This window comes from Opisthocomus hoazin, chromosome 1 (genome assembly GCF_030867145.1).
Source record: "Opisthocomus hoazin isolate bOpiHoa1 chromosome 1, bOpiHoa1.hap1, whole genome shotgun sequence".
Lineage (NCBI taxonomy): Eukaryota > Metazoa > Chordata > Aves > Opisthocomiformes > Opisthocomidae > Opisthocomus > Opisthocomus hoazin.
In genome coordinates this window covers 109675605-109688272 of record NC_134414.1, presented here as the reverse complement: position 1 = coordinate 109688272, position 12668 = coordinate 109675605, and positions in this window count along the sequence as shown.

The window sequence follows — 12668 nt, the reverse complement described above, 5'->3', positions numbered from 1 at the left end:
GATGACACATGACCTCTCTCAGCCAAAGTGACAAGATTTGCACAATGACAGACAGAACTGGTAGAACCTCAAACTGTGTTTTATTTATTTTTCCGTTTACATTTTAGTTGATCTGAATGAACTTTGACAGACAGGTTTAGAAGCCTCATATACGGACCAGCTGGGGAAAAAGCATTTTTCCAAAGACAGTAAAATCAGTTACTATCGATCATTACACAACAGCATTTTCTTAAAACTGTTTTTATACAAAATATCTGCGATTTCTTGTTTTGTAAGATTGCAGTTTGGAAGTTTCTTTCCCATTCTTTTACATCATTTCAGTCTTCTAAATCATACTGTGCCACCAATTAAACTGCCAAGCAGTATTAAAATAACACAAATCAAACTAATGGAGGAAAAAAAATCTCTGATATTTCCTGATCTGCAGGTTATGTTTTGAATAGATTTTCAAAGGCTTGATCATTCAGATCTTAGTGCGACAACTCCTCTGCTTACTGACATGTACTCTGTTCAATGTCTCAGCAGATGGACTCCGTGTATACTATATTCCATTTTACTCTCTCTTCAGAGTATTTCGCACACAGCCCTAGAGTTGTGTAATTCTGCATAAATGTTACTCACGTAGGCTATAAATGCCAATGCCAAAGCCTCCATTCCCAGTTGGAGTGGCAGCTCATTTGCGTTCCTGAATGCTTCTGTTTCATTTATTGCTTTGTTCCAGAAACATTGTTAGAAACGCCCCTGGATTGTTCATTCTTACCCACGCCTTACAACCTATTAATAAGGCAGCAGTCACTCCTGTGTATCTACCTGAAATTTCTCCATGTATTTCTTAAGTTCACAGAGAAAGATATCTAAATTATGTTCCACTCTCTGCATGCAATAAAAAAAGCATGTTTTGTTACTTAAACTATCGTTTCAAGATTTCTTCTAGCACTGTGTCAGCTGAGCAGTTTCCGCTACATTTCTCTGCCTGAAAGGTACGTGCAGTATAATATCTCTCACAGTGTCATATAACAACCACTGCACAACACAGTCACTAGCTGCCTCAGTGCAGTACCTTCTCCCCATTTTTTGAGCCCATATGCGAAATGTGACAGGTGGTGTCATTTTTTACTGGGCAGTGATTCTTAAGCATTTAGCTAGAACATTGGTATTTTGTTCTTTCTCAGAGGGACTTCATGTGAGATAATTACCACAATTTCTGATTTACAGCATTTTTCATAAAGTACCAGGCATTTGCATTTTCTTAGGCAGTAACTTGCTTTCACATGGCAGGAAGGAACACAAATGAGCGCTCTGAGCTGAAGGTTTGTATCTTATCAGGACCAAACATGACTGTGTTCTGCCGTGGCTGCGCACAGAGATGTAAACAGGTTGACCGTGACTTGCAAAACTCCACCTGAACCCCAGAATCCCAACTTTTCCAACCCGTTCTTGGGTGGAGGAACGTGAGGAGTAGGTAATAAGCACAGGTACAACACACCCCGGAGAACACTGCTCCTGTGGGCAACTCACAAATCCTAAACCGGCCCTGGGTGTTTTGAGAGGTTGGTCAACAGGAGACTGCTCTGTTGAGTGCTCCCTCTTGAAGCCCCAAAGCAGCAGCGTGCTTGGCGAAAGCAGCTAGAGAAGATACTGCCCTGGAGATCCTATAAATGGCCACATCCCTTTGAAAGGCTGCAAGGTCTTGACCTCCTATGCAGTACACCATACCACAGACAACGGTCTTGCACAAAGTCCTAGTACAATCTGCTACGTACTCAGATCGTCGTTAAGTCAGTATGGCCAGAATTTGCTAGATCGATAGACAAAAAGATGAGGATTTTGTGCAGGAGACAAGAGATCATGGTGACATATGAAATACGACAAGAAAATGAATCTGCTAAGCTAAACAACAGTCAGAAAACACCTTACAGGGAATGCAAGGTCATGTGTGCAATTGTCCTTATCAGGAAATAAGTCTGTGTGCAAAGAACTACCCACAGGAATCTGATTCTCTCCCGTCCTCCTGGTACAGTGGCAGCCCTTCCCTCCCTTTGCCTTCCCTCCTCTTCCTCACCCCTCAGAATGCTTGTTGCTGTACAGCAGACAACAGGTAACCCAGCTGGTCTCTTCTGGGGACTGAACACCCTATGCGAGCTCTGCAAACAAGAGATAGGGGCTCATTTCAGGAGAGATGCAAAATACTCAATAGGAACTATCACCAACATGCTCACAGGCTGCTTTTCACAACTACATGCAAGCCTAAGATACAGTTGTCCAGCTTGGATATTGAATCCGGCACAAGACATAAGGCAACAGTAGGCTGCTGTGTGATCCAGGATGTCTAAATAAGTCTTCACCAACTTTTTCAGGTGTTTTTGCAGAGTGTTTTGAAAAGCTCCCAGGCTACGTAAGCTCTGGCTGGGACAGTGTCCAGGATCCCACAAACACCCAAGATCTGCACAGTCATTAAGTGCAACATTCACACGTTTGCCTGAGAAAAAGCATGTCTCAAAAAGTGTTGTAATCATTCGACAGTAGCAGGAACAGCACCAGAGGTTTTTTCTAAGCAGATATGTCAGATTAGTCCCTGACTAGGCAGCGTGGCCTGTTTCAGCCCTCCTTTAGTACTTCATCCCCATTAAGGGAAGGCTAAGGGGGGTATCATCAATGGGTACAAATATCTGAAGAGAAAGTGTAAAGATGATGGAGACAGGCTCTTTCAAGTGGCATCCAGTGAACAGCAATGGGCACAAACTGGAACACATGAGGCTCCATCTGAACATCAGGACATGGATTGCCCAGAGAGGTTGTAGAGTCTCCATCTCTGGACATATTCAAAAGCTGTCTGGACATGGTCCTGGACAACTGGCTCTAGGTGGCCCTGCTTGAGTAAGGGGGGTTGGACCAGATGACATCCAGAGGTCCCTTCCAACCTCAACCAGTCTGTGATTCTGTAAACAGAAAGGGGAAAACATACAGTGTGTTCCAGAGATAAAATTTGAAAGTGGTTTCAAGAAGCTTCTACCTTGCACCGTAAGAAAGCCAATTCCAAAAGGTTTCTAAAAAAGCTTGTGAGTCTCCTCCAGTGCTGGTAGAACCAGTCTCCACAGGTGTAGGTCATCAGCTGTCCAAAGAAGTGAGGGGAAAAGAAGGAACAGTAGGAAACCGTCCGACTATTGTGCCCTAGGCAATACTTCACAAGTGTCCTGGTTTCGGCTGGGACAGAGTTAATTTTCTCAGTAGCTCCCATGTTTTGGCTTTAGTACTAGAAGAACGTTGATAACACTGATGTTTTCAGTTGTTGCTATAAAATCAAGGGCTTTCTCCACCTTCTCATATTCAGCTAATGAGCAGGTGTGCAGGAGCTGGGAGGGAGCACAGCCAGGCAGACAGCCCAAGCTGGCCCATGGAAATATTCCACACCATGGGTGTAACACTCAGTTCACGAATGGGGGTTGGCCGGGTGGGCAGGAGGCTCTCTGCTCTTCTCTTGGCCAGGAGTTTGAACTTTCTTTTCAGGCTGCGAACAGGCCGTCAGGTGGTGAGAAAAATTCTATTGTATATAGTTTGCTTTGCATATTAATTATTATAATTGTTTTTATCTAATAATAATCCAATAATGTTAATATCTAATGTTATTATTAGCATTATTAGTACTGTTAGTATTTCCTTTGTTGCCTTTTTAAACTGTCTTTATCTCAACCCATGAGTTTCCCTTTTTGTCCATTTCTCCTCCTCATCCCGCTGCAGGGGGAAGAGGAGGGGTGAGCGAGTGGCTGTCTAGCGCGTAGCTGACAGCTGCCCAGTTAAACTACAACAATATGACAAAAAATTAACAAAGAGCCAAGTTATCAGGAAATGACACTGTATAATCTGTGCCATTGTTTCTGTAACAAGTTCCAGATTTGCAAGTGCACTTTCCAATTGTCAGCTTGCTGTTTTCAGCAACTTTCATCTTCTGACAATAGGTGACCACTATGTCATGCACTATGTCAGCGCATCATCTAATTCCCTGGTTTTGAGAAGAGACTCCACCACAGTCAGACCCAGTACAGAAACCTGTAGGTGTATTCCTCTCTTTTTTTGCACGTTGATGGTGATACCTCCTTCTGTGTCTTATTTGCACTGGTTACCTTTTGCTGTGTGTAGCAGTTATGGGCTCTTTGTGACTTTCGCAGAACAAAGTTAGAGATAAAATCAAAAGTAGAGTTAAACTTGGCCTCATTTTCCTTTCGGTATGAATCGTGCACTTAAACCATGACTCATCACTGCTTGCAGTCACACCCAAGCGCACAGTGAGCTGACTGGCCGGCCGCTTGGGAGCAGGAGGAAATCCAGATAGACACAGCAGATGGGCGAAGATTGGCTCCCTCCTCGCACCGGGTCACCGCAGTGACAAACAAAGCAGTAATTGCTCCAGTTTCTCAACTGAGACTCCAGCTTGGTAATGAGTCCCCGAAACCGAGCAGCTTCTGTTGCGGGGCATTTAACGTGCAGTTCGAAACAGGAACAGGCACTGAATCAATTTTTCCTCTGTTACGACAAATGGGAAAACGTACAACCTCAGAAGAAAAATAAATCCCCTTTTCAGAAGGCTGTAACAGTAGAGTCAATATGTCAAACAGGCAAACTGTCTTCCTGGCAAGTCATTGCGTGAACAATACGGAAGTAGTAGGTTACAATAAGAACCTTATGCTGTGAAATTACAACACAGCCAAGTATTTGAATGTACGGTACTCTTTCCTAATCTTAGTCTGCTTTCCAGTCTTAGCCAGGTCTACAAATATATCATTCATTTTTGCAGTTATCCTGTGTAGCAAAAGATGGGTTATCATAAAGTGGAACTTCTTTAAGCAAAAGAATAGCTTAATTAGATACTTAAAAAAAAATTATGTCAGACCATGCAGCAAAAAATCATGTTGTCTCTTCTTTACGCCACTGTCAGATATCCCCAAAAGCAAGGGCAATTTCATTGTTCACCGTTCTGGTCCTGGTATATTTACAATAGCCTTCAGACAGCCTAAGTATAAGTCCTTCTGAAGCTTTCTACCAAAACATTCCAAAATTATTCCTTCTTCAGGCATTAGGCTCAAAAGGCAAAAATGCTTAGATATACTGTAATGACAATTCACTTCCATATGGTCTTTCAGTGCTTGAAATGCTTCTGTCTAACACCAGAAAACCTAGCCTTTTGAATCATTTAACCAGTGTTTTTGTTGTTCATCTGTCTGTCTTGGTTGCGTCTGACCTCTGGGATAACTGTAATAGAAAAAACAGTCAGATTTTCTTTCCTTTCTTCACTATGACTCAACATCCTTCTCCTCTCAGGGGTATGACTACAGTTCTTAGGGAATCGGTCCAAAGTTTCAACGTTTCAAGTATTGCAGAGATTTACGAATCTGCATGTGTGTGAGAGAAGCCACTTCTTTCCTACTTTCAAGGGTCTCACCCACAAATACTTTTGTCATTTAAGTAAACTCAGAGTACCTCCTTCCACGGATATAATGAATATTCCCTGGGTTTTCATCTGGGGGAGGGGCTTTGCATTTTGCTAGCAGAGGAACAAACCAGTACTCCAGACAGCCCTGATAGTGTAGCGCTAACGAGAAGACTCCTCAGAGTAGTTTAGAGTGAAAGAAAGTGAAGAGCCCCGAACCAGACACAGGTGGGAATAACGCACTACCAGCTCTCAGTCCTAAACTAAGGGTGTGCGGAGGGCCCATCCCAAGCTGCTAATTCAGGAGACTGTCAATAGACTCTACTATAAATTAAACTGAAAAAAAAAAAAAACAGATGGGTTTTTCTTTCCCCAGGACCGCAAAGGCTATTTTCTGAAGACAGGACTCTCTTTCCCAGCATCACCCTTTCGTAGAAGAAAGGCACACGGAAATGGTGGGGGCTGCTACGCATTTAGTTTGTGGTCCTGTGAATGCTCATCCTCAGCGCCCCAAGCACGAGGTGTTTCACCAAGCCTCCCTCCATCTTCCCAAAACCTTAGGGCTTCCATGAATCTGCCTGCAGCTCTGCATCTGCCTGAGAGCAGCAGAAACTGAGCTTTCAGGCTCAGCGGTTTTCTGCTGCAGGGATCTAATTCATCTAAAGCCCACACAGCTGCGATCCCACAGCATTACTTGCGACTGCAAACACTCATCGAGTCCCGGATGACATACATTGGCTTTCCCACACACACCGAGGTTTCCTCCCAGGCTTCAAAAGAGCCACTGTGTGATAATGCCTGGTCCGGACAGTCTGGCTGCAGTAATTTCACCTCACCTCCTCAACGTTTCTGGTCTTTTCCCAGATCCCACAGATCAGGCACTGCTGTCTGACAAAATTACAGCCATTACCAGTTTTACTCCAGGTTTCCAGGAAAGCATGTCCATTTTTCATGAATAAATCAATTGTTTTCCTCCTTCAAGCTAAGTACCCAGATGGGGCTTTTTTAGCTGTCCTGCTGCAATTCTCATTCTTTGGTCTTTTCATACACATCCCTCAGCCTAGCTAAGTAGACCTCTTATTTTCCACAGCTAGACACTTTTAAATCTGTTTCCCACCTTTTTGCCATTGTTTACACACTGTTTATAACCCTTCTCGCAGAACCAAAAAGAATTCTCACTTTTCAAGAAAAAAAAATACCATTTTTAACTATTACTGTTTAATTTAAAGGTGCTGGCTTTAAAAACAATATTTGGAAAAAGAAAACAGTTTTCACTGAGAGGCCAGTTTTCATTTTAAGAAGCTTTGATGACAATTTGGAACAAATTAGCTTCAGATTTAAGATAATAACTTTTATAATTGCATTTTAAAAAACAGTTTACTAGAATAGGATTTACTTCAAGGTGAAAAGCATTTTTTCTCTTTTTTTATAAACAGGGAATTTAAAAATACTTTCCTGTGATTAACAGTGTGCTTTCCCAGAATGAACAAAAGACTTTTGTAAGCAAGAACCATGAAAAATAAGCTTGTGTGTTCCTAAGAATTAGAGCAGTACCACACACAAACAGAAAAAGACAGTATGGAAATAAATTCTAAAAGAATGTATTTAAAGACTTTAAAAATAATTTTAAAATAAGAGTCAGACTTTCAGCTTGTACATATTGACATAGCCCTGAGGTTTCAGTCACTTAAATACATCACATACCATATTAGCTCCTTGATAGCTTGATTTGCAGTTAGAAAACGTTATCTAAGTGTAGATTAAAAAATAGCTTTTGTGTTTGCAACCCCTCACAGGAGGGAGTGGTTTAGTTTTCACTTACAGGAGTGAAAATGGACTGATCTTCTACATGACAAAAGTCATATCTGACGTGGATGTGTGCATGGCGCGGTCCTCAGCCTCTGGCCCATGAAGCCAGGATGGCAGTTTCCACCAGGCGACTCCTGACACAGCTCGTGTTGTCGACGAGCACAGGGGTACACCAGAAGCAGGCCACGAGCTCAATTCGTTGTTCCAGAAAGATTCCACCAGTCCCAGTTGGGATCTGTTTCCACTCCATCTGCCATCACTGCATGCATGTCTTGCAGATGTGCAACACAGCTGCTGTACGTATGCATGGAAAATCTGCAACTCTGGGGAAATCCTGGAATTGCTGCACATGCATGAACGTAATTTACTGCTTGCGACACTATGGCCAGAGCTTCCAGGAAAGCATCGGACCTGCTCCGATACATGCAGTGCATTCAATCTACACGTAAAAACCTGGTGCGTCTAGGACAACAGCATGCCCATCACACCCGATTTACTGCGGTGATCTGTACGCTTATTTGGCTTATGACAGAAACGCTGGGTTTGTCACGTATATCTAGTCAGTCTGGTACAGTGTAGGTAAGGGACCAAAGACAGAAACCCTCTTCTGCCACTGAGGTAAGTGTCCTGCTCAGCCAGAAAAAACAGGACATTTCATGATGAAAGGAAGATGGGCCTTTAGCACCTATTTTTCTCAATGGCTCCACAACACTTCTGCTCTGGAAGATTCTGATCCCAGCCTCCTGCAGAACTATGGGGGCCCAGGTTCAATTAATGCGCATTTCTCTAGCCTAACCCAGTTACCCACATTCCTGCCACAGACCAAGGCGTGAGACAGGCATCTCCAGAAGGAGTTTCATCACACCTGTCTCAGGCACCTACCACAGGAAGGGAAGAATTACCCCGTGGAGATGCCTATCTCGTTCCATTGACTGCATGGGAGCCTAGATAAGTAGCTTAGACTAGACAGCTAAATTTTAGATGGATAAAGATAGGTGAAATGAATCTCACCTTCCACGTTGGGATATGTTGCAGTTTACCTCTGGAGAATTTATTAGCCAAGTTTCTACGGTATGAAACTAGCTTCTGCATAGGAAGCAAGCACAAGGGCAGACCAGATCACACGCAGTATTAAAGATGGCCTAAATGTTCCTTATTTCAGTCTGTGCCCTGTAGTCAACACAACGAACCTCCAGAGATTAGATCACTTTCACCTCTCTGGGCCACCACCCATCCGTAGATCAGACAGAGCTCAGTGACGTTGAGGCACAAACCAGTGCGAGCTGAGGCTGGTGCATCTAGCATGCCAGCAGCAGTAAACCACACTAGTGAAGGGACAGCTATACCTGGGCTTCTTAGAGAAATAACAGCATCTGATACAATGGGACTTGAAATTCCATTAATGCCATCAATGTATTAGGAAAAAAAAAAATCTATTGCAAAATAAAAGGGACATTTTTCTTTGTTTTCTTCTAATTATATTGTTATTGTTATCATGCTCACCAATTCTGTGAGCATTTATCATCTCAGTGTTTATATTATCTTTAAAACATTCATTATTCATCTGCAGGAAGACGTACTTCCTTGTTTTTCAGCTTAGCTCCCAGATCTGCTTTTTGCTGGTTTTACTTCTCCTTTTTAGGACAAAAAAATGGACTAACATTTTTATTTTTCCTCTCTCCAGTTGTGTCTAATTTCAGTGAGGAAAGTACTTACTTGGTTCTTCGGTCTGGCTATGAGTGAGAAGCAAGCTATTACGCCATAATTTCATTCCTTATTGTGTGGGAAGTCATCATTGCATCATCCCTAGGATCGAGAACAAGAGATGAAGATCCCTCCTCGTTGGGTGTGGTCCAAGATTTGGTAGCCAGTCTTCAAGACCAAACTAACAGCTCCTTTTGTTTTGATTTACTTCTTTTTGTTTTATTTCTGCTCTCTTCTGTTCCTCCCTCTTCCTCACAAAAATCTTCAGTGTTAGACCAGAGAAGAAAAACCATCTTCACCTAGTTGTCGGTATTTTACGTTCTCTGCTTATGCTTAAACATTGAGGACATCCTGTATTGCTGCAACTCAGTTTTTACCACCTAAAGTTGTCTTCAAGCTTTCTTCACATCCGAGTACTCGCGGATTGGGAATCACCAACACATGTAAGAGCCATGAGAACTACAAGTCACAGTAAACAAAAAGAGCAACTATAGAAACTTAGATTCAGAATACATTAAGAACTAGCAGCACCCAAATCTCGAGCAAAAAGGTACTATTTGATTATTATTATCAAATAGCAGTCCTTCAATTTATCTGCCAACAAATTGCTTATGTTATTTTGTAATGAAACTTTGTTTGCACTGGGGAATATATTGACCAACCAATAACTAAAAATAATTAAATGCTGCCTTCTTAACGAGGTGAAAGGCAGTTATTGAACAGTTGCTGAAGGAAAATCTGCAGTAGCCTCTGTCAAAACTGAAAGCCTCAGAATTTTGTTCAACACACTCTTCATACGAATGGCAGAGAGCACCACACCCCCCCTCCATGATGTCTGATTTTGCTGAACCCTGTGTGAGATTAGAAACAACTCAGATGCTCATTTTATAATATAGCTGTATTTAGCAAATCGGGGCCACCAATAATATCTTGCTCAATCAAAATAGAGAGTTACATAAACACAGGAATAACAGTTGTGTTACATACGCAAAGAACCATCAAGGCGTCATTTTGATTCACGGAGTACTGGATATAGCTTGTTGCATTAGCAGAAATACAGGTGAACAGATTCATCAGAGAAATCCCAAGGAAAAGGGGAGAGTGGAGAGGCAATCCTTCCTCCCAGCTGAGGATTCTTTTCACCTCAAAGGCATCATACCTCCTTCAGAGAATGCTCCCAATATCAGTGTGTAAAATGAACAAGCAAAGACCATAAGTGTATGCATTTTTAAATTAGTAACTGAACATCCATATTTGTTCTTAATTCAGCAAATATTTCTGAATCTTCCATTCCTTGCCTGGTCCCATCCTTTACGCTGCTGTTGTTCTTCACACTCTTTCAGCACCTCTTTTGATTCGATAACCTCTTTGCTTCACTAGCTCCAGTGTGGCACAGGTGCAACGCTTTTGTCCTGGCTGTTAGCGTGGATGATCATATGGGTATATAATCCTACTTGCTGCAGGTCTTTCAGAGAAAGCATTGCTTGACTAATCTCATGTACAGGCAACACAGTAGATTGTTTACTTTATTGATGTTGCTTTTGTTTGTTTTGTATGAATGTCGGTTACAAAACACAACTGTTACTCAGCTGTATCAGCCCACAATAAAGACTCTAAGAATCCAGGCACATGTAAAAGTAAAATGAAAGGTGTGTCACTTTGGAAGATGGCTACAGTTTATGTGCCAGGCCTACAGCAGGTGTAACAAAAAGGCAGACTTTCACCTGGTGCAAATCTAGACAAGGTGTTAACAGCTATCTTGAATGTTGCCCATGGAGGAAAACACAGCTTTTACTTTTCAGACTTCTCCATCTGCATGCACAATTTCCACAGTAAGTACTATGAATTCTCAGAGCCTGGAGAAACTGAAAACCCTTGAGTAAGTAATCTGGAACTGCTGCTTGGGGTATGGTTGCACATCTGCTTTTATAGTGCTGCGGGTTGTCATTTTTATTTTGGGTGCTAATGAAAATGTCTGATTAAAGAAATGGAGACAAAGAAATACTAACAAAATGCACCTTACAAAACTTAAAGGCTTCAAAATGATCCGAGGAAAAGTAGAGCCTGCCTGTGAAATGCAGCCACTCCTCACTTAAAAAAAAAAAAAAAAAAAGAAAATCCCATTCAGAAGCCTCTTTTCAGCTAACAAACAAACTAATAAAGCAGCAGAGATTTCTGGTCTGTTATCAGCTTTAATCTGGTACAATGACTTTTGAAGAAAGCTACTGAAAGGTTCCTTTCTAGTTTGCTGTGAAAATGAAACTGTTTGGTTCACTGGGCAGGGGTGGAATCAGTTCTAAATCCCTCAGCCCTCCCACTTGTGTAATTTCTAACTGATTTGCCACTGAAAGTAAAGAAAAGACTAATTTCATTAGCATTACCATTGTAATGCTAGTAACTCTGTAGAAAAGAGCATTAATACACATAGCAGTAAAGTAATACATAAAAGTACATTTTTAAGAATTTTCCCCATGGTTTCATCTGTTTCTGAATTATGCAAGGTTAGTTATTACACCCAAACATGAGGGTAACTCCCTCCCTTTCTCTACACACCTATGGTTGGTTGCTAAATATGACCAGTAAGATCTTTGCTCATGCCTTCCCCAAAAATTTTCAGAAAGGCTAAAATGAAGTTTAGAATGTCTACTGTAAAAACGGCTCGAGAAAGTCATGTGACACTTCAATACAGTGTAAGACAGATTGTATATTTCTTATCTGCTTTATTTTATGAGGCATAAATGCAATCTTATAATTCAAATGTAAATGAAATTGTTAAACTTTGTTAAAATTTTGTAAGAATAAAAATCCCATTAGCATTCTTGGCAGTGCATCTTTTGCCATCATTCAGGTTTTATTCAGGATATGTAGCATCTGAAAGGAGGCTGCCTTTGGTGGGGTCCTTGAATAAACAGGTATATGGAGTTTACCCCCCTTCGATCTGTCCAACAGAGAATTTTTTCCATTTTAATACATAAAAGATGAGAGGTTTTTTCCATCTTTCAATCAGTTTCCCTTTGCATTGCCCTCAAGATGATGTTGGGGACAAAAAGCTGCCCTCTGGCTATTTTTAGCAGAAGGAAAGACCTTACTGCTACTCTAAGCTGCTTTGGAGGAGCCAAGTATCTACCTGAGCCTAGCAGTACTGAAAATTCTTTGGTCCTGGTCAGGGTAACACATAGCAGCAGTTTCTAGGATGCTCTCTTGGCTGACTCAGACTGAATTTGTACACGTAGATGGCATCGCACAAAACTACTTGTCAGGACCTGAAAACAGCATGCAAGCGACATACACGTAGCAGCGGACATCCCAGTATCCCTCTCATTAGGGATACCAGCTCAACAGTACCGCCACGCCATTTCCAGCTCTAGCCCTAGTGCGTCAGTCGCTAGCTGAAGGCCATCTCCTCACCACAACTCGCTCCGCAGCACTTCTGTGCCTTGCTTGGCCCCTCACCCCCTCTCACAGCGCAGCCGAGAGCAGGGCAGCTGGCTGACAGACCAGACCCGGGAGGAGGACAGGGGCTGTCAGAGGGACTCTTCCAGCAAACCACTCTCACATCAGCGCAGTCTGAGCTTCCAGAAAGCGTTTCAGACCACACGAGAGCTGCTCAGCGACTCCCTAGGTTACCCCGGGACGGTGCAACTTCACAAAACTCTAGCTTGACGCTCCCCGGCGCAAAACCGTCGCTGACCTCGCTACTGTTCGAGCCCGATAACCGGCGGCACTTTCC